The sequence below is a fragment of the Peromyscus californicus genome, unplaced genomic scaffold, assembly GCF_007827085.1.
Source record: "Peromyscus californicus insignis strain IS unplaced genomic scaffold, ASM782708v3 Scaffold_13__1_contigs__length_99412109, whole genome shotgun sequence".
NCBI classification, from domain to species: Eukaryota; Metazoa; Chordata; class Mammalia; order Rodentia; family Cricetidae; genus Peromyscus; species Peromyscus californicus.
This window is the reverse complement of record NW_026294424.1, coordinates 93425013-93443528: the sequence shown is the minus strand read 5'-3', so window position 1 is coordinate 93443528 and position 18516 is coordinate 93425013. Positions and strand designations below refer to the sequence as shown.

Here is an 18516-nt window from a genome sequence, read left to right as displayed (position 1 = left end):
AGTTGCTTGGTCCACAAGGCTGCATGTCTCAGCACTCCCAATCTGGAGCTGAAGGCTTGGAGGATTGCTGGAGAGCTGCTGGCTACATTGGACTTCTTGAAGAAGTTGGTGCTATATTGGCAAAGGAGTGCCACAGCAGTAGGATGGATGATCATGCCGTTGAGAAGGCAAGCAGGCAAAAAGCAAAGTCTCCTTTTCCATGTCCTTTAATCCGAGATGCCACCAAAAGGTGTCACTTACATTTAGGTGGGTCTTCCTGTTGCAAATAATGTGAACAAGAAAATTCCTCATGGGAGTGTGTTTTAGTTGATTCCAGATGCCGTCAGATTTTCAAACAAGATTAACCATCACACTATCAAAGTATTAATTCTTATTTCCTTTGAATTTCAAAATGGTGTTTGGAATTGGACTGTGAAGGGGCCAGCATGTGTGAGGCTTCCAGTTATTTTGTCTGAAGATAGAGCTAGAAGCACAGATATAGAGTTGTTAAGGTTCTAATACCTGGCAGTAGGGAAATATGTGTTAGTTTTCAGTCTTATTAACTGGCCTGGGTTGCGGCCAGTCCTAAGGAGCAGGATCATTTATAGTTTAATAACCAGAAAGCCAAAGTTGGGGAGGGCGAAGACTGGGAGTAGGAATGCATTCGTTATAACAAAGTACCTGACAAAAGGGACTGCCGGATAGAACACTTTGTTCTGGCTCCTCACTTGAGAAGGGACATAACCCGTCCTGATGGGAAAGGCATAGTGGCAGGAAAGTTAGGTGGCTGATCGCAACCAGGAAGCAGAGTGTGGACAGGAAGTGGAGTTGTACTCTAGAACCTCAAGACTTGAACACAGTGGCCCACCTGCTCCTTGTGGCTCCCAACTAAGGGTCCCCAACCATCCGAAAGGACATCACTCACTGGAGAACGTGTCACACCCACCACAGGCAGGAGCTGGAAAAACAAGTACTAATATCAGATATTATTTCTGAATCTGAATGAGGTACGGAGGCAGATGTCAAGAACCAGGCAAGAGTGGGACGCATGAAAATGTGGTGACAAGTGTCATGAACAGTGTCGGCTGTAAGTGAATGGCAATACTAGCTGGGCTTGAAGCTGGTTGCTTCCTGATTTCCTACCTCTATGACCAAGCATTATGCGTCTCTCTTGATGGCCATCTTCCGTTGCCCTTTCAATGTCTGCATTTTTACAATGTTCTTTTCCTCGAGATTTTCATCTCTGTTTATGCCTGACCTCTCCAACATTTGTCTTACCAGCCACATTACTTCTGAGTCCCATAACCATTTTTGTGCTCATGGTTCCTCACTTCATTTCACTGATATTTTATGTGTGAATTTGTGATCTACTGAAACTTGCTCTTACTTGCTCTTCACTGTGTATTTCTTATCTGGCAGTCACTAGCAGCTTAGTTACATCATTTAGAATTTATCAAGTCATAGGTGTTTTCTTTATGTCCTATGGTGGAGGCTGCTAGTACCATCCTCAGTAGTTTGGATAATTAATGGATGCCCACCCCATGCTTCTACACTGCACAGAGAGGACAGTTCCTCCACAGAACAAATTCTAACACTTTAGAACGACACACTAGTAATTGTTCCAAAATGTGCTAGCCAGTGTAATACTTTGGGCACGTTAAAAAATTAACACAGATTAATATATATGTTTTAGTGGGATTTAGTATATGAAAGAACAAGAAATACTGTTTTGTGTGTGTGTGTGCGTGCGCGCGCTCGCGTGTGCATGCGCATATGCATATGTACATTCATGTATATTAATGTGAGCATGGACATACCATGGTACACTTGTGGAGGTCAGAGGACAACCTTGGGTATCAATCCTCACTTTCCATCTTGTCTGAGGTAGATCCTCCTTGTTGTGTTTTTCCATCATGTACACCAGGCTACCTCTTCTAGGAATTTCCAGGATTCTCCCATCTCTGCCTCACATCTCCTCCTACGAGTACTGGGCTTATACACTTGTGCTTTGCCTTGGGTTTTTATGGTCATTTTTTGGGACTCACACTCAGGTGCTCTCACTTGCACTATTCCATTTCATCCACAGACCCTTCTCTCCAGCCCTACCTTGGTCTTTGTGTCAGGGTCTCTTGCTGGGATCTGGGGCTCACTGATTAGGGTAGGGTAGCTGGCCAGTGAGCTCAAGGGTCTGTGTGTCCCTGCTCTCCCCATGTTTTGTGTGTTTGTTGTGTTGTTGTCTGTTTGTTTTTAATGTGGATACTGGTTGGACCCAGTTGCTCACGGCAATTACTTTATAGATGTTTACAGATGGAGTGGAACCTTCTCCTCAGCTCATGTGTTTTCTTTCTTTTTTTGGTTAACTTGATAATAGCTGCTGTAACTGGAGTGAGATGGAATTTAACAGTAGTTTTGATTTGTGACCCTAGTGGCTAATTATAAAGTCTTTATTTATTGTCTATTTGTATTTATACATTTTGAGATGCACCCACTTGTATCCTTTTCACTTTAAAATTGGGTTGCTTTTAAGTTTTTATTTATTTTTTCTTGTTGTTCTTTGAGTGTTCTGGATGGTAACCCTCTGCTTCTGCCTAGTGAATAGCTGTTAAATGGATTTCTCCAGTCTGTAGGCTGTCTCTCCACTCAGTTGACTTTTTTTTCCCCTGTGTGGAAGCTTGTGCTTAGATTGTCTTGTCTTTGCTAAGCTTCAGAGATCTGATTTAGAAAACTGTCACTGTTATCAATGTATTGACGCGCTCTCCCAGTACTTTTGGTTTCAGGTCTTATATTTAGGCTATTGAAGCATTTGAGTTTATTATTACACAGGATGAGAGATAAGGATCAAGTTTCAGCCCTCTCCTCCATTTTTTGAAGAGACTGTTCTTTCTCTGATGTATGCTTTTGGTGCCTTTTGTCAAGAATGAGTTGAGGGGTGGACTTGTACTTCTGTCCCACTGGCCTGTGTGTCTGTTTTTATGTCAATATCATGCTGTTTGGTTACTGGGCTGCTTTGATTCTCTGTTACTGTGGTAAATCTCTGATCAAAAAGAACTTGGGGAGGAAAGGGTTTATTTGGCTTAGATTTTTTTTTTTTGGTTTTGGTTTTGGTTTTTTGAGACAGAGTTTCTCTGTGTAGCTTTGCGCCTTTCCTGGAACTTGCTTTGGAGACCAGGCTGGCCTCAAACTCACAGAGATCCGCCTGCCTCTGCCTCCCGATATTTGGCTTAGATTTTACAGTCCATCATCATGGGAAGTCAGGACATTCAAAACAGGAACCTGGAGGCAGGAGCTGAAGCAGAGAGCATGGAGGAGTGCTGCTTACTGGTTTGCGCCCCCTGGCTTGGTCAATTGCTCTTTTAATACTTCTCTTATGCCACCTGGCCAGGGACGGCACAGCCAGCAGTGGCCCGGGTCCTCATATGTTAGTTAACAATCAGGAAAATGCCCCGCAGACATGCTCACAGGCCAGTCTGTTGGAAGCAGTTCCAAAGGCTGAGATTCTTTCTTTCCAGGTGCTCCTGCCTCAGAGGACAAGCATTCTGATCCCTTGTTTCTTGAGAGTGGTGTCCTTCATTCCTTCCCATTTGGCAGCATCTGACTGCTAGAATGCAGAAAAGTCAGCAGATTTGACACTCGGAAGCCTAGTTGGGTCTCTGAGGAAGATGTGTGCTGAGAGAAAGCAGTGGAATACTTTGGGGCACCTGGGTGTTACAATGCCAGGGTTTCTGACCCATATAATAAAGGCTCTAAATTCAGACCATAGTTCACTTTTCAAGTTTGCTATCCATTCATACCCTGGGTGTCTTCTGGGAAGATGACATGAAGTCCTTTCCAAACCAAGGCTACTGTGAGATTTCAGGTTACTTTAAGAAGTGAAATTCAAGTCTGTGTGGATTGGGAAGCTTCTCAATAGTTAGGCTTGCTAGCATCATTCACAGGGACAGAGGTTTGGGGGACTGTCTTTCACCCTCGACCCTGTTACAGCAAGGGAGACAGATTACAAAACCTCTTCTCTTTCTTACTATGCTGTTTGGATACACACTTCTTGCTTAGAATCTTTTTGGGTGGGGGTGGGGGTGAGGGTAGGGGTGGGGGTGTGAGGAGAGGAGCTGAGATCTAGGTGCCTCCAGCCAGCCATCTAGATTTCTCCTCCTGAAAGCCATTTTGCTCCCACTTGAGGCATGTGATGTTTCTTCTGTTTCCTGGGGTGAACGCCTCCTCTTCCAGTTTTGGCTGTGAGATGTCTCCTGTGACCCCCATTCCACCTTCTCTACTGCTCAGCAAAAGGGCCTGCTCTCTCACCTGTGTCAACATGACATCTCTTTTGCAATTATTTATATTCTTATTGCTTTTTAAATGCCTGCTGCTAGGGTGTGATTTTATCATAATTAGGATTTGTGTTAAAATTTATGTTCAAACTATTTTGAAAATTCCTGGTACATAATGGAAACACCTTAAATAATGAATTGTTTCCTATAACATACCTCAACATTACATGTATAAACATGGTGTACTAAATTAATAACATGACAACCCAATTTCAGAGGTTATTCAAAGGTATTAATGCAATAATTAACATGGTGTACTTAGAATCTAGCATTATAGCTATGTGATAGATATGATTGTATATAAGTGTTAGTGTAATAATTATAATAATTATGTCACTGGTCTATCTAAAGAATGAGCTGGTAAAAACAAAGTTGATCTTTCAAACCATTTAATAAATGTCATACTAATTTAAACTTGATCTGATGACATTAAATAAGACAGACACACATTATATTCTAAAGAGTCATTACAGAGAAAGTGCAAGGATTGCATCCATATTTACAGACAACTCTACATTCAGAGCACAAGGGTGGGAGACTGAATGTGGTCATCATCACAGCATGTGGACCATTAGTGTCATAAGGGTAGAAAATTGCACCCAAATGCCAATTTCACAGTTAAAGTGTAAGGTCATTTATCAGAGGTCAGTCTATCAGTGTTTTGTACACAGTGAATATTTTTGTATTTGGAGAAAAATGAGTAGGCTGAATAAAATGCAAACAATGGTAGCTGTTTGTACTCATTGTCCATCTGAAACAAAGGAAAATATAAAACAGTATAAAAAGGTGGGGCTAGTGCGATGGTTTCTTTATTGAAGTACTTGCTATTTATGTGTGTGGACCTGGGTATAGATTCCCAGCATCTATTAAAAAGCTGAGCTCAGTGGCCTGTTTCTGTATCCCAAGTGCTTTGGCAGACACCAGGGATCCCAGGGACTTGCTCCCCAGCCAGGCTAGATAACGGTAAGCTCCAGGTTCAGGGAGAGATCATGTCTCAAAAAACAACACAGAGAGCCATAAGGAAAGACCTCTACTGTCAACCTCTGGCCTCCACGTGTGGCTACACCAGCAAGTACATCTGCACACATATGTGCACACATATAGATACCATATACGCACACAAAGGTAAGATTGGGTAAGGTTGTTTCTGTGACATCTCATCAGTATATTTTCATTAGATAAGTTATTTATTGAGTGACTGATTCATTTTAGAGCTGTGATATGCCAAGAGGATAGAGAGTTGAATACACAGGGTCAAACATCCAGGGAAGAGATGAACACATCCAGCATTGCTTTACTTGGGCGACTTCCTCACACCCTCCAATCCTAATACATAAGTCAGGATCCTAACGGCTGCAGACAAATTAAAAAAGACGGATAGAAGCTTCCCTATGACAGAAGTTTACTGTTCCCTTATCAGGCAGAGAGGGGAGAAGAAAACGGGGTCAGGGGAGTCGCCGTTCTGTTTAGTCATCTAAGGGACAACACGGTGGCCGAGCATCCGAGACTCCAAACGACCAGAAGGGAATAAAACCCGGAGGAACCTTTATGGACAAGGCCCGGAAGTGACATTTCTCCTCTGCTCACCTCCTGCTGGCTGGAACTCAGCCGCAGAACCACAGTCTAACTGTGCAGGAGGCTAGCGTGCCCAGGAAAGGGACAAGCCCCAGGGCTTCTCAGCTTTTGTGCTCAAGCGTCTGCTCTCTCGCCAAATCTCGCTAAATGTAGTAGTGTCCCTCCCAGCAGCTTCTCGAGGAGCTTTTCTCCGTTGGGCCAGTTTCACATCGGTTTTACACCCCCTTCTTTCTTCTGCACCGGAAGCTCCTTATGGCACGGAGTGTCCTCGCTTCCACTTGTATTTCTGAAGTCTGATTCTTCACCATGAATTTAGTGGTGCAAACTGAGTCCTCACAGCTAGAGGAGGTCTACACTGTTTAACGACAGAAAGGTCTGTTCATCACGAGAGAAGGAATTCTGGGTGTTAAAGGGACAGCAGGTGTCAGGGACAGGAGGACACAGAATGGGAGAGACAGATGCCAGACAGAAAAAGAGGTAGAAGGATGGAAGAAAAGACAAAGGAGAACACAAAGTGAGCAGAATATTCCCGGAGGGAAATAAAGACAAAAGACCCCGGGCAGAGAAATGAAGAGTGCTCCAGAATAATTTCCAGGGACAGAGGAAGGGACTACTGAGGTTAATTTTGAAAAGAAGCAATAATTCTTTGTGGAAAGCCAAATTTAAGAATAGCACTTATTTTTGCTGGCATTGAATCATATTTGATAAGCTATTCAAAATGACTTCAATAATGTCACTTTCCTGTCAAATAGAGATAGAAATTTGATTGGAAATTGGGAAGTCTCCACTATAGAGACAAAGGGTTTATTTTCTTAGCAGTTCCGTTGCTTCAAGCCTCTGGCTGCCTGTCACAGCAGGGGCGGATGGGAGCCAACTTTGCACCTCATGGCCAGCTCAGGAAATGGAAAGAGAAATTAGGGAAAATGTCAGAGGCCACGGATCACGGAGCGCTTTCTGTACTGTCCCCGCTCCCGCATCTTTGAGCTTGGAGGGAGACGAGTCTCCTTGGTGGAAGAGCCGGGACTCAGCTGTGTCTGCATTGTGCCATCCTTCTCCACCGTCTCCAGGAGTCCGCTCTCATTTTACAGCACGTTATATGTTTGTAATGCTGTGTTAATTTATTTTCATCCTGACGTGTTGGCATCAGAGGTGTACTAATAATAAAACCACATTTGCACCTGCTGTCCATGCTCCCTTCTCCATTTTTATGGAAATAACTATCACCATGTTTACTGTACACATAAAGCACACTTTGAACTTCCGAGAAGAAATTATAAACCTCAGTGTTTATGTAGGATTTATAGATAGTTGTCAGCTTTGGAAGTTGGGAGGGAGGGGTAGTGAGAGAGGAGAGATGATCCCCAATGCAGACAACCTCTGATTTTTGATTATTTAATCTATGACATAGATACATATCATAGATTACATAATATATATCGTGCCTTACAATGGGGAAATTTTATTTGATCTTGATCTTTTATGCAGATAGAGATCTGAGGTACCACACTCGCTCACAGTGCTGAGCAGAAACAATGAACCACAGCTGCCCCACTGTCCTGTGCCACTAAGCAACAATGTTTGGTTGATTAGATGCCGTAAATGCATCTTCAACTTAGGATATTTTCAACTTGTGGTGGGTTTATTGCAATCCAACCTGCTGTAGCTTGATAAACATCTGTTCCCTAGGAAGACAAAGGGAACATCTCTGTATGACAGTCCTTTGGAGTATAATGGGTGGCTTTGGACTTCATTGACTTTGAAATGTAAATTTTTTTCTTGCTAAAAGTATTTTTGTTAGTTTCTTAATTTCTAATACTGTTCTTCTACTACTGTGTCAGTTTCCCAGTAAAGTAACAAATACTTGAGATACAAACAGTTTATTTTGGCTCATAGTATTTTTTAAATACTGTGTGTGTGTGTGTGTGTGTGTGTGTGTGTGTGTGTGTGTGCATGCATGCACGCGCGCACACCTGAGTGTTTGTGTTTCTGTGTTGTATGTATTTGTGTGTGTGCAAGTGTATATATTTGGAGGTCTGGGGTGGGTGTTAGGTATTTTCCTCAATCGCTCCTTATCTTATTTTTTGAGGCATGGTCTCTCTTTGAGACAGGGTCTCTCACTGAACAGGTAAATTACCCATTTGACTCTGTTGACCAACAATGGCCAGGGACTGCCTGTCTCCAGGTTCATCCCCACCCTAGCCAGCACTGGTATTATAGGGTGGTTCTCAACCTTCCTAATGCTGTGACCCTTTAATACAGTTCCTTATGTTCTGGTGACCCCCAACCATAAAATTATTTTCGTTGCTACTTCATAACTGTAATTTTGCTACTGTTATGAATTATAACATAAATATATGATATACAGGATATATGATAATTGTCCCCTGTTTTATCCCCTGTGAAAGGGTCATTTGACTCTGAGAAGTCATAACATACAGGTTGAGAATCTATAATATAGGTCACCTAAAATATATATGTATGAATGTGTTATATTTCGCTGGTGTTTTATATGGATGTCAGGCATCTGAACTCATCCCTCTGCTGGCTGAGCCTCCTCCCAAGCCTTTGGCTCCCAGTTTTAGTTGTTTCTGCCTATGATTAGTTGGCTCTGTTGCTTCTTACCTCTGGTCTACCATGGTAGGAAGTGGAGGATGCAGGGAAATAAAGAGTGTGTTTTACTCCCGTTATTGAAAATCACATTTGGTAATCTAAAAGCCCCCCACTAGGCCAATAGTGCCACAGGCTGGTAACTGAGCCTTTGCAGCACAAACCTTGAGAGCTGCTACCCAAACCATAGCAGTTTTGCTCAGAGAGCACTAACATAGCTAAGGTTTTTAAATGCCCATTACTTTACATTAATTACTATTAATTACTATTTATGTAAAATAGTATGTGTTTATATCAGCAATGTAAAATCCCAGGCTTATTAAATAGTAGCCTTTCTGTATTTCACCAATATTATCTAATTGCTACTCAAAAGCATTTAAAAATAATCATTGTGACATAAAACATGCTTGTTTTAATAGTCCTATTGCTAGGACTGAGATCTTTTAACATTTAATTCAATCTATACAAATGCTCACATGCTGCAGCTCTCTATATCATGTATGCTTTGTGTACATAAACCAAAGCTATTGCCTTAAACACACCAGAAAAGAAGTAAGTGATTTGAGGTCTCTTTGAAGAATTTTGGATAACTACTACTGTATTTATTCAAAATATCTATTAATAACTTAGTTTGGAATGATAATGAAATACAATTAAAGTTCTCTGATAGTCTTACCTGTATTTGCTAATAAGCTTAGCATGATGTCTATTTTTTTTTCCTGGTTAACCAAAAACACGCTAGGAAAAGAACTTTTAGGTTTTGTCAACATAAGGAGGTTTTTGTTTTTATATGTAACATAATCTACTGCTGAAGAACTAGCAGAATGTGCATTAATTAGACACAAATATGAAGCCATTCTTTACGTTTGTTCTATGTATATTTCCTATTCTGTCTTAATTTTTCCTTAAAGTTGGATCCTCTTCAGGTTTATTCTACTCATTACAATTTAATAAATATTTATGTCACACCTACTGTGTTCCAGGTGCTGTGCCGGATACTGGACCTATAGTGACAAGTCAGATTTCTCACTTCGTTCATAGCTTTGTCTTGAACGTTCTCCTTTCCTTTTGAATCAGAGTTGCCCAGAGAACTGATAGCCATTTCACAGAGACACAGAGATCTTCATAGCATTATGCTTCCTCACCTGGCCAAAGCCTGGGGGATCCCACCTCATTTCATATCAAGAAGAAAGATCATACAGAGAACAATTTGTGAAGAGCTGATCTACACATTCATATTTCCTTTTGTTCTCACTCATTCTCTAGAACCAGGTCTGGCTCCAAGGAGATCTGGGAAGGGTATGGTCTAAGGAATGCTAAGAGCCTTTCTAAAGCTGGAAGTCTCCAATTACTGTGGGGAGGGAGACGATGCATGGTGGTACATTGGTCTTTGAAATAGTCTTGAGTTTCTGAATCTGACATTTGCTCTGTCTTCTTGATCATCTGACATTGACTTTGGGGCATTATTTCAAATTAATGTGGATTTCAGTTCTTGATACTTACACACTATGCTCTAGGCAGCTATAGTATGTGGATTATGGCCAAATAATTCGCAAAAATGGCACAATGAAACAGAAGGCCTATGATGAAAGAATAAATTAATGTCCCAGACTAATGCTATCACCTAATCTGTCTTTGCCCTGTTTCCTCAAATCCTATGACAAATGGGAGCCCCGAAAGGCTTTCCTTGAATGGGTGAATGGCAAATGAATTATTGGGAATCTTAACCGGTGGCTCTGGGTTTTTCTTTTGATTTGAAAGACTTAGTTTTTCTTTTTCTGAAAGTGCCTCCACATTTTAACTTCCAAAGGTTGTCTTTTAACCAGGTTCTACTTTCATTGTTGAGAGAAACTCAACAGTACAGATGTTAGAACTATATGAAATAGGTACTATTATTTGCATAACAGTGCACAAGCCAAGCCTTACAGAATGGAATCATTTCATTTTGTCCCATGAAAGGAATAGGTTGGAATAGTGCTTCTAATATCATCGCCTTCTTTTTTTTTTTTTTTTTGACTCTATGACTCATTTTGGGACTAGAAAGCCAAAGAGAGGGATTCTTACCTGACTTGAATGCTTCTAGGACATTCATTACTATTTGCTTTATTCTTATATTATCTTTTTTTTTTTTTTTTTTTTTTTGGTTTTTCGAGACAGGGTTTCTCTGTGTAGCTTTGCGCCTCTCCTGGAACTCACTTGGTAGCCCAGGCTGGCCTCGAACTCAGAGAGATCCGCCTGGCTCTGCCTCCCGAGTGCTGGGATTACAGGCGTGCGCCACCACCGCCCGGCCTTCTTATATTATCTTAAAACAATTTGCTAATTTGACTAAGTAGATAGGTCTGTCAGCACTAAGAGGGACTCATATGTCATGTTATCAGATCTTTGAATTTTTCTAGAGGAACAATATGTTTCTACCTGATTTTATATATGTGGATTATATTTCTGTGTGTGTATACACACACACACACACACACACACACACACACACACACATATATATACCTGTGTGCAATTCCATAATCTTGACAGTTTCATAACAAATGTAATTATTTTAACACAATATACATCAGAATCTACATTTGTTGGTGACTTACATTCATGACTACAAATATACCCTTTCCATTTGCTGTTACCTGTATGTTTTCCTCTGCAAATTTCAAATACTGGACCTTGTAGCTGGAGAGTTTTCTCTCCGGGTTCTGCCAAACCCCGGCAGTCCCTTAGCCCACTTATAAAATAAACACACAGACTCTTACATTATTTAAACTGCTTGGCCATTAGCTCAGGCCTATCATTGTCTAGCTCTTATATTTAGCCCATTTCTATTAATCTATACTTTGCCATGTGGCTCATGACTTACTAGTACCTTACATTTTCCTTGTCCTGGAGGCGGCTGCAGGCAGTCTCCCCCTTCCCTTCCTGTTCCCTCAATTCTCCTCTCTGTTAGTCCCGCCTATACTTCCTGTTTGGCTATTGGCCAATCAGTGTTTTATTTATTAACACATTTGCCATATAGAACATCCCACAGCAGGGCTTTAAAAAAATTGCTCCCTTCAAGTTTACATATTTTCCCATCATGAAGAATTAATTTTGTCTCCCACGTAAAGTACTTAAAGTTCTTACCTTTTTGATGATAGCTTGTGGGTAAACAGCAGCAAATCTGGATTTAAAAATCAGTGTTGGTGAACACTATGCCACTAGGATAAATGCTCGACAAGTGTTTCCAAATTACCCATAATCTCAGAACCTCCTTCCCCATGTCAATGATTGAGGGGTATGACGACTGCCTAGCATACTCTCTCGGTGCACAGTAGGTGGACAACTTCATTACGTTCCTCTCATTAACTGTGACAAAAATGGTTTCAGAACACACACCCACAGTAGATTTTCTCTAAAACATCTAAAAAAGTTAATAATTCCTTCTCCCAGGTAAATAAAATTCATAAAAGCAATTTTGAGGAGACAATGCTACCTCCTGAAATGCTTACAAATAATGTTGTTTTCATATTCATTGATTGCTGGAAACCTTCCATTTCTGTTAACCGAACTGGAAAGAGAATGTTTCTGGTCAAACTGTTTTAGGACAAATGTATCATTGTGCTCTGAGAGTGCCAGGGAGATACTGCCTTCTGGACGCTGCAGGATTACCAGCTCTGGGCAGTTTATATTGGTATTTGGATCCATTAATTCATGGCTTGTAACACTGACTGAATTTAATATCATAAAGTAGCTAATCTTAAGGGGTTATCTATATTATCAAAATACTGAAATGAATTAGGTGCATGGTAATTTTGCTACTTCATAATTTTTTTTGCATGAAACAATTAAAAACCTTTAGTCTTTAGTTTGCTTTTAGTCTCTTCATGTCAGAAACTACAGTCCATTTAGAAGAATAGAAAGGCATATTGACATTGGAGGTGAGCTGGGTGAATAAATTCACTGTGAGAACTTCCTGTCCTAAGGCACAATTGGAGGTGATTTTAATGAGTTCAGTGTTTGTTAACACCTCCCCTCCCTTTGATGCAGATGGAGACTGGCTCACTTCTAATCTGTAAACTGTGGCAAAGGTAATGCGATACCTCCCTGATTAAGTTTATGCTCCATCTTATCACATTAAGACATCCTTATGTTGTCTTTGAAGAAGAGAGCCCAAATCTGGTCTGAGGGGTCATAAACTGGTGTGTGAGCTGGGCTGGCTGTTGATAGCAGTCTCTGGCTGCCATTCAGCAAGGCGATTTGCATCTGTCTTAGAACCACAGGGAAGGGAGTTCTGCCACATGTATGGACTTGAGTTCCAGGACTTTCCTTCAGCCTGGGAATGCCTTGATCCAGCTGGTGGTGCATAGACTGTCGGTCCCTAAAAACTGTGGTGTGTTGGATACTTTTATGTCAACTTGACATAAGCTAAAGTCATCTGAGAGGAGGGAATCTCAATTAAGGAAATGCCTCCGTAAGACTGGGCTGTTCACAAGCCTGCAGGGAATTTTCTGCATTAGTGATTGATGGAGGAGGGCCCAGCCACCTTGGGTGGTGCCATCTCTGGGATGGACGTCCTGAGTTCTGTATGAAAGCAGACTGAGTAAGCCATGGGGAGCAAGCCAGTAGGCAGCACCCCTCTATGGCCTCTGTATCAGCCCCTGCCTCCAGGTTCCTGCCCTGCATGAGTTCTTCCCCTCACAGCTTTTGATGTAGAACTGTGAGTAAAATAAACCCTTTCCTCTCCAAGTTGCTTTTGGTCATGGTGTTTCATCACAGCAATGGAAATCCTAACTAAGACGTGGTAAATGATGTCTACTACTTAAACCATTATTTTTGTGTTTTTTTTTTGTGTTTATTTTGTTCTACAGAGTGAACAATGGATGTGAGCCTTTCCTTTATCTTTTCCAGACTTCAGCTTTTTTCTTTTCGGTATGTGAGATTCTTGGAAGGATGACGCTTAGGAAACATGCCACAGTATTTCAGTGACTGGAGGATCTTAAACAGACTTATGTCTGATGGCTACTGGGTCATTGATTCAGTAGTAGAATTAATTATGTTTTGCAATGTTAATCTTTGTTTCAAGTAAGAAGTATAATAGTCGTCTTACATAATGTATACCATATTATCTTCCATATGAACTGGGGACTCCACTTTTTAACATGGATCATTGAGATAAAAGTATGCCTTGTCCCAACAGAATTTTCTAGAAAAGACTCCATACCTAGTTTATAATTCTTCTAATAATTAGGATGCCTTTCCTCAGAGAAGAGCACTATTTTAATGAAATATTACTGGGATAGTTTGAAGTAAGGCTCTCTGTTGGTTAGAAATAATTATTTAGGAATGATAGAATACATAGTGTGAAAAGACAGGCAAGATTCTCTAGTGTATAACGTAGGGAACAAATCACAACATAACCATCAGTCTTTAATGAAAACGTGGTGTCTCCTCATTATGTAAATACATGACTTTGGAATCCGACACTCAACATGTGGAGATTTCAGTTTAGCTTCTGCCATTCATTAGAAATGAGGCCTGAAATCCCCTGAGCTTCACATCTCTTCTTTGTAAAGTGAGGCTAATAGCACCGACACTTTGGGGCAAGTGAGGCTGTATGTAGATTAAACTTTATAATGTAATCAAAATACAAACTATGGTGTGTGACATATTCGATACTCATTAAATTCTGACTCCCTTCCCTTTCAAGTCATAACAACACAAAGACAGCCAGACACACATGGACGCGCACGCGCACGCGCACGCAAACTCCTGCATGGAGACAATGAGGGACTAGTGTTATCACTGTGATTTAGACAGAAGGTTGTTCCCTGATCTAATCATGGCGTTTCTTTTATCTTTCTAAATATGAATAGTGCTCATTCATTTTTCATTACATCAGTTTCATATCAAATGAAATTTTCATCCATCTTTAACTTATAAGGTTGTTCAACATGCATTTTAAAAAGTATGATCTCTATCAGTAAATTCTACAGGGCTTAGTTTGCTCTTAGAAATTCTACAAACTATTTGGGTCTACTCCCATGATATCCAGGAATGACTTCTCTTCCTGATTGTAAGATGTTAGCTCGATGCACATTATACTAGTATTCTTTGCTATAACAAGAGAAAATGGTATTTTGAACTATTTTTTTAAGATTTATTGTTATGTTTTAATTGTGTGTGTGTGTGTGTGTGTGTGTGTGTGTGTGTGTGTGTGTGTGTGTGTGTGTGTGTGTTGTGTGAGTACATGTGATTGCAGAGGGAATGGGATACCCTGGAGTTGGAGTTTTGGAGTTACAGGTGATTGTGAGCCATGTAATGTGTATAGGAACCAAACTCAAGTCCTCTGCCTCAGGTACTTTTAACTGTAGCCATCTTCCCAGCCCCTTAAACTTCTTTTGCTAATACAGAGCATCTGTGAAGGATGCTGTTGTAGGCAGAATTGTTCTGCTGGGCAATGGTGTTGCGCTTTTCTCAGGTTACAACTGAGAGCATTAACTGGGGTCGCTATACCTGAGGTCTGACTGTTGTTCTATCTCTTAGACTCTTGTTCAGTCCTCATTCACCATGATCCTCTCATGATTTTTGTAAAATACCAGGACCATCTTTTGGGAAATGGCATCCTTTTGTGATGATTTCACGATGCCAATGAATCTTCATGATGAACCATGTACAGAATAGCTTGGTTTGTAGCATAGTCATGGAACAAGGCCTGAACTTGACACAAAGAAGCCTTGTGATTTTGGACAAGTTGATTTCCTTCCTTAGGCCTCAGTTTCCTCGGGTCCAAGTGAGGGCATGGATGAATGATCAAAGAGCTTTCAAGCTAAAAGCTTAGTCTTGATATTCAGACACTTTTCTATTTACAGAAATGTACAGCATTCTTTTTTCTTCTTCCTTTTTGAAAATTGCTGCTGACAAACACAGTGCTCTCAGCATTCTGCAAAGCACTCAGTATGCAGCTGGGAGGAAGCAGAGCTTAGAGCTCAGAAGTAATTACCAAGAGTCCAGCAGCCAGGAGACCATGCGTATGCGTGCGTGCGTGCATGTGTGTGTGTGTGTGTGTGTGTGTGTGTGTGTGTGTGTGCTCACACACACATTTTTGATTGTGCATATATGCATGTGCAAAATGCAACCATGTGAGTCAGAATGTGCCCATCAATTTTCTTTAATTTGAATCATGAGGAAAATATAGAATTATTGCCACCCAACACAATAGTTTTCTATTTCCTGACTTTTATTTCTGTGGAAAACCCACAACACTTAAATGATATTAGTAGCTTGCATATCAAAGAGAACTAAGAGATGTAAAATTTGTGTGTTCTTGGTGAGCGATGTTTACAAAGCGGTGGAGGGAAGCATGGGAACTTTAGTGCAGTTTTGCAAGATTTGGTAATTAATTGATATCAACCAAGGTTCGAATTGGAAATTTTCCACTTGAAATTCCAAATGTCTCTGATAGAGCTCCTTTCCTCCAGTGGCTTGACACATGCTCTTGACTGGTTAACCGTGTCAACAACAAACGTGTGACTTGAAGATGATGTTTTCTCATGTCTTGAAGACGTAGCAAGGAGAGGATATTACTGGGAATAGACCTGGAGATGGCTGAGAGGGACTGATTCAGCCGGGAGACGGGGGGACACCTTCAAATATTTGAAGTCACAAGTGTCAACAGATGAGCAAACTCTGACTGTGTAGAATAAACGCAGGATGAACAGCAGCTGAATTTTGATTCTGAGTGAGAAGGAACCTCAGCAGTCAGAGCTGCATCTGAGGTCGCCTTCTCTGTGGCAGTTAAAGCTGCCTGGGTGAAACTTTGTGTGTGTGTGTGTGTGTGTGTGTGTGTGTGGGAGGTCATTGGGTTTTCCATAGACTGTCTTCATTTGGTGGTTTCTGATATTTTTAAATATTCTTCTAATTCTGTGATTATGTGGATTTTCATAACCCAGAATAGTGATTTACAAGCTAATGATGCTCTTTAGCAGGGTCGCTGCTGGAGGGTGTATAGTATAGTGCTGTGTTGACTTTCTGCCGTATTGTGAGCGAGGACTGTTTGAGCTAGAGACCCTGCAAGGCATGAGGACTGACACTGGTGTCTCACAGCAGCAGTCCAGCCGGACATACTGGACTTACACATGCAATGCCTACAAAGAGGGCACCTAACAGTTCAAATTCTTCCCTGTGCACCAAATAACAGACACACTTTGCAAATGATCAGATCATATTTTCCAGGCTATAAGTTGTATACTGCACGTGGGTTTAGCTATGAGTCCATAAATTTTTTTTCATGGATGAGAGATTTTCTATTTTATTTGGATAGGAAATTTCATATTTTAATGAACTCTTAAGCTTATAAAGTTTTGGAGGCTCCTTTTTAAAGAAAAATAAAAAACATAAAATTTGGAATATGGTGTTTTTTAATCATGGTTGGTCAAAATGTGTCTTTAGTTATTTATAGTTTAGAAAACAGCTTTCACTACTGAAGTGGTCACATATTTTATAATTCTTTACAAATTCAAGAAAACGTTTCAGGAGATGTTAGAATTAGATTTCAGGACAATATTCAGCTGAGTCTATTTAATGATCCCATTCTGATCTCATACATTTCAGTGTATTCCACAGGTTGACTTAAGTGATGTGATACCTTTATTACTAAGACAGTGTTCATCTTCTGAGTGTAGTCAGAGTAGGAATCAGACAGATTTGGGATTCAATTCCAGGTTAATGCTCTTTTGAGTTCATTGGTGGTTTCTGCTCTAACATATTTGAACGTAGTGCATTGCACTGTGATTGACTGTGTTTCTCATGTTGGTATTTTGAAGGCCTGCTTCATAATTTAAATGTGGTACTTGGATAGTGTGTGTCAGCATTCATGTAAAATGCTCTTTGCTTTGTCTCATAAATAACATGACTTCAAAATATTTAGTGTCAAATAGAACACTCTTTAACATCAACATTTCACGTTACTTACTGACCTATAAACGAGATTTATGTAGGAATCATTGACTAATTGCATTTCTGGCACCACATGCTGCCAGTAATTTGATCATAAACTCATGGGGCTTTTTTTCTTTCTACCTTGAAACTTCAATAAAACTGTGTTTTGTGATGGAGACTGAAGGAGAATTATAGTGCTTGTTTGGAAAATGCAGCAGCTACTCCAGCTGCTGAGATAAATTCCTGCTAAGTAGGCCTTTCCTAAGTGAGCTTTTCAGAACGGACAGATTGGTTTTTCAGGCCAGTTTGGGGGTCTATTAAATTCTTAAATTCAATCTCACATCCTGCATTGGTAATTCTTCATGTCTGTTATTGTCTATCCTTCTCCTTGACTCTTTCTGTATGCCTGTTAGCAAGATAATAAAAACAAAAGCAAGCAAAAAAAAAATCCATAAGGCCTTGTGTATGGATGTTCTTTGTTAAAATGGAGCTAATTTATCTCAATTCCTTTAAATTTTGTTTCTGAGAGTAATGAATTGTGTAAGAGGTGACACCTTATTTTCAGCAGTCCCATGACCTTACAAAGATCTACAATACACAATCAACCACGATCTATTTTTTCCCCTGAAAATCATATTATGATCATCCCATATAGATTTCCATTGTCTTTCCATCTTTCTTAAGAGCAAAACTCAAATGCTGGTTAAATCCAGTTTCTCAAGGGAGGCACAATGGAACACATCAGTGTCCCTAGCCACCTGGGAGCCTAGGCAGGAGGTCACAAGCTGGGAATAGCCCAAGCAAGCAAATCTCCTTGAATAATAAATCCACTGGGATAACTGAGGGAGGCTGGAGAGAGAGCTCATGGTCAATAACATCACAGTACCAGACAGACAGCCATCCTGTGTCACTGCTCTGGATCTGGTCCTTTTACATTCCTGCCATCCTATGGTGACAGCTTCATCCATTCACTTGTCCTCTCAAAAGCACAACCCTCCATATGCTCTCTAACTCTGTTTTCTATTTCACCGTAACAATGAAACCTAGAAGAAAGAAGAGCCACAAAACTCCCATCAATACATCTCCCAGGTGCTGCCGTTGGAGTCCGTTAATC

At 40.6% G+C, this 18516-nt stretch overlaps 1 protein-coding gene across 5 annotated transcripts in view; it reads left to right on the top strand.

Moving 5' to 3' along the window:
* Mapk10 (mitogen-activated protein kinase 10) overlaps positions 1-18516 on the top strand; it is a 312106-nt gene that overhangs the window by 187686 nt on the left and 105904 nt on the right. The window lies entirely within an intron of this gene.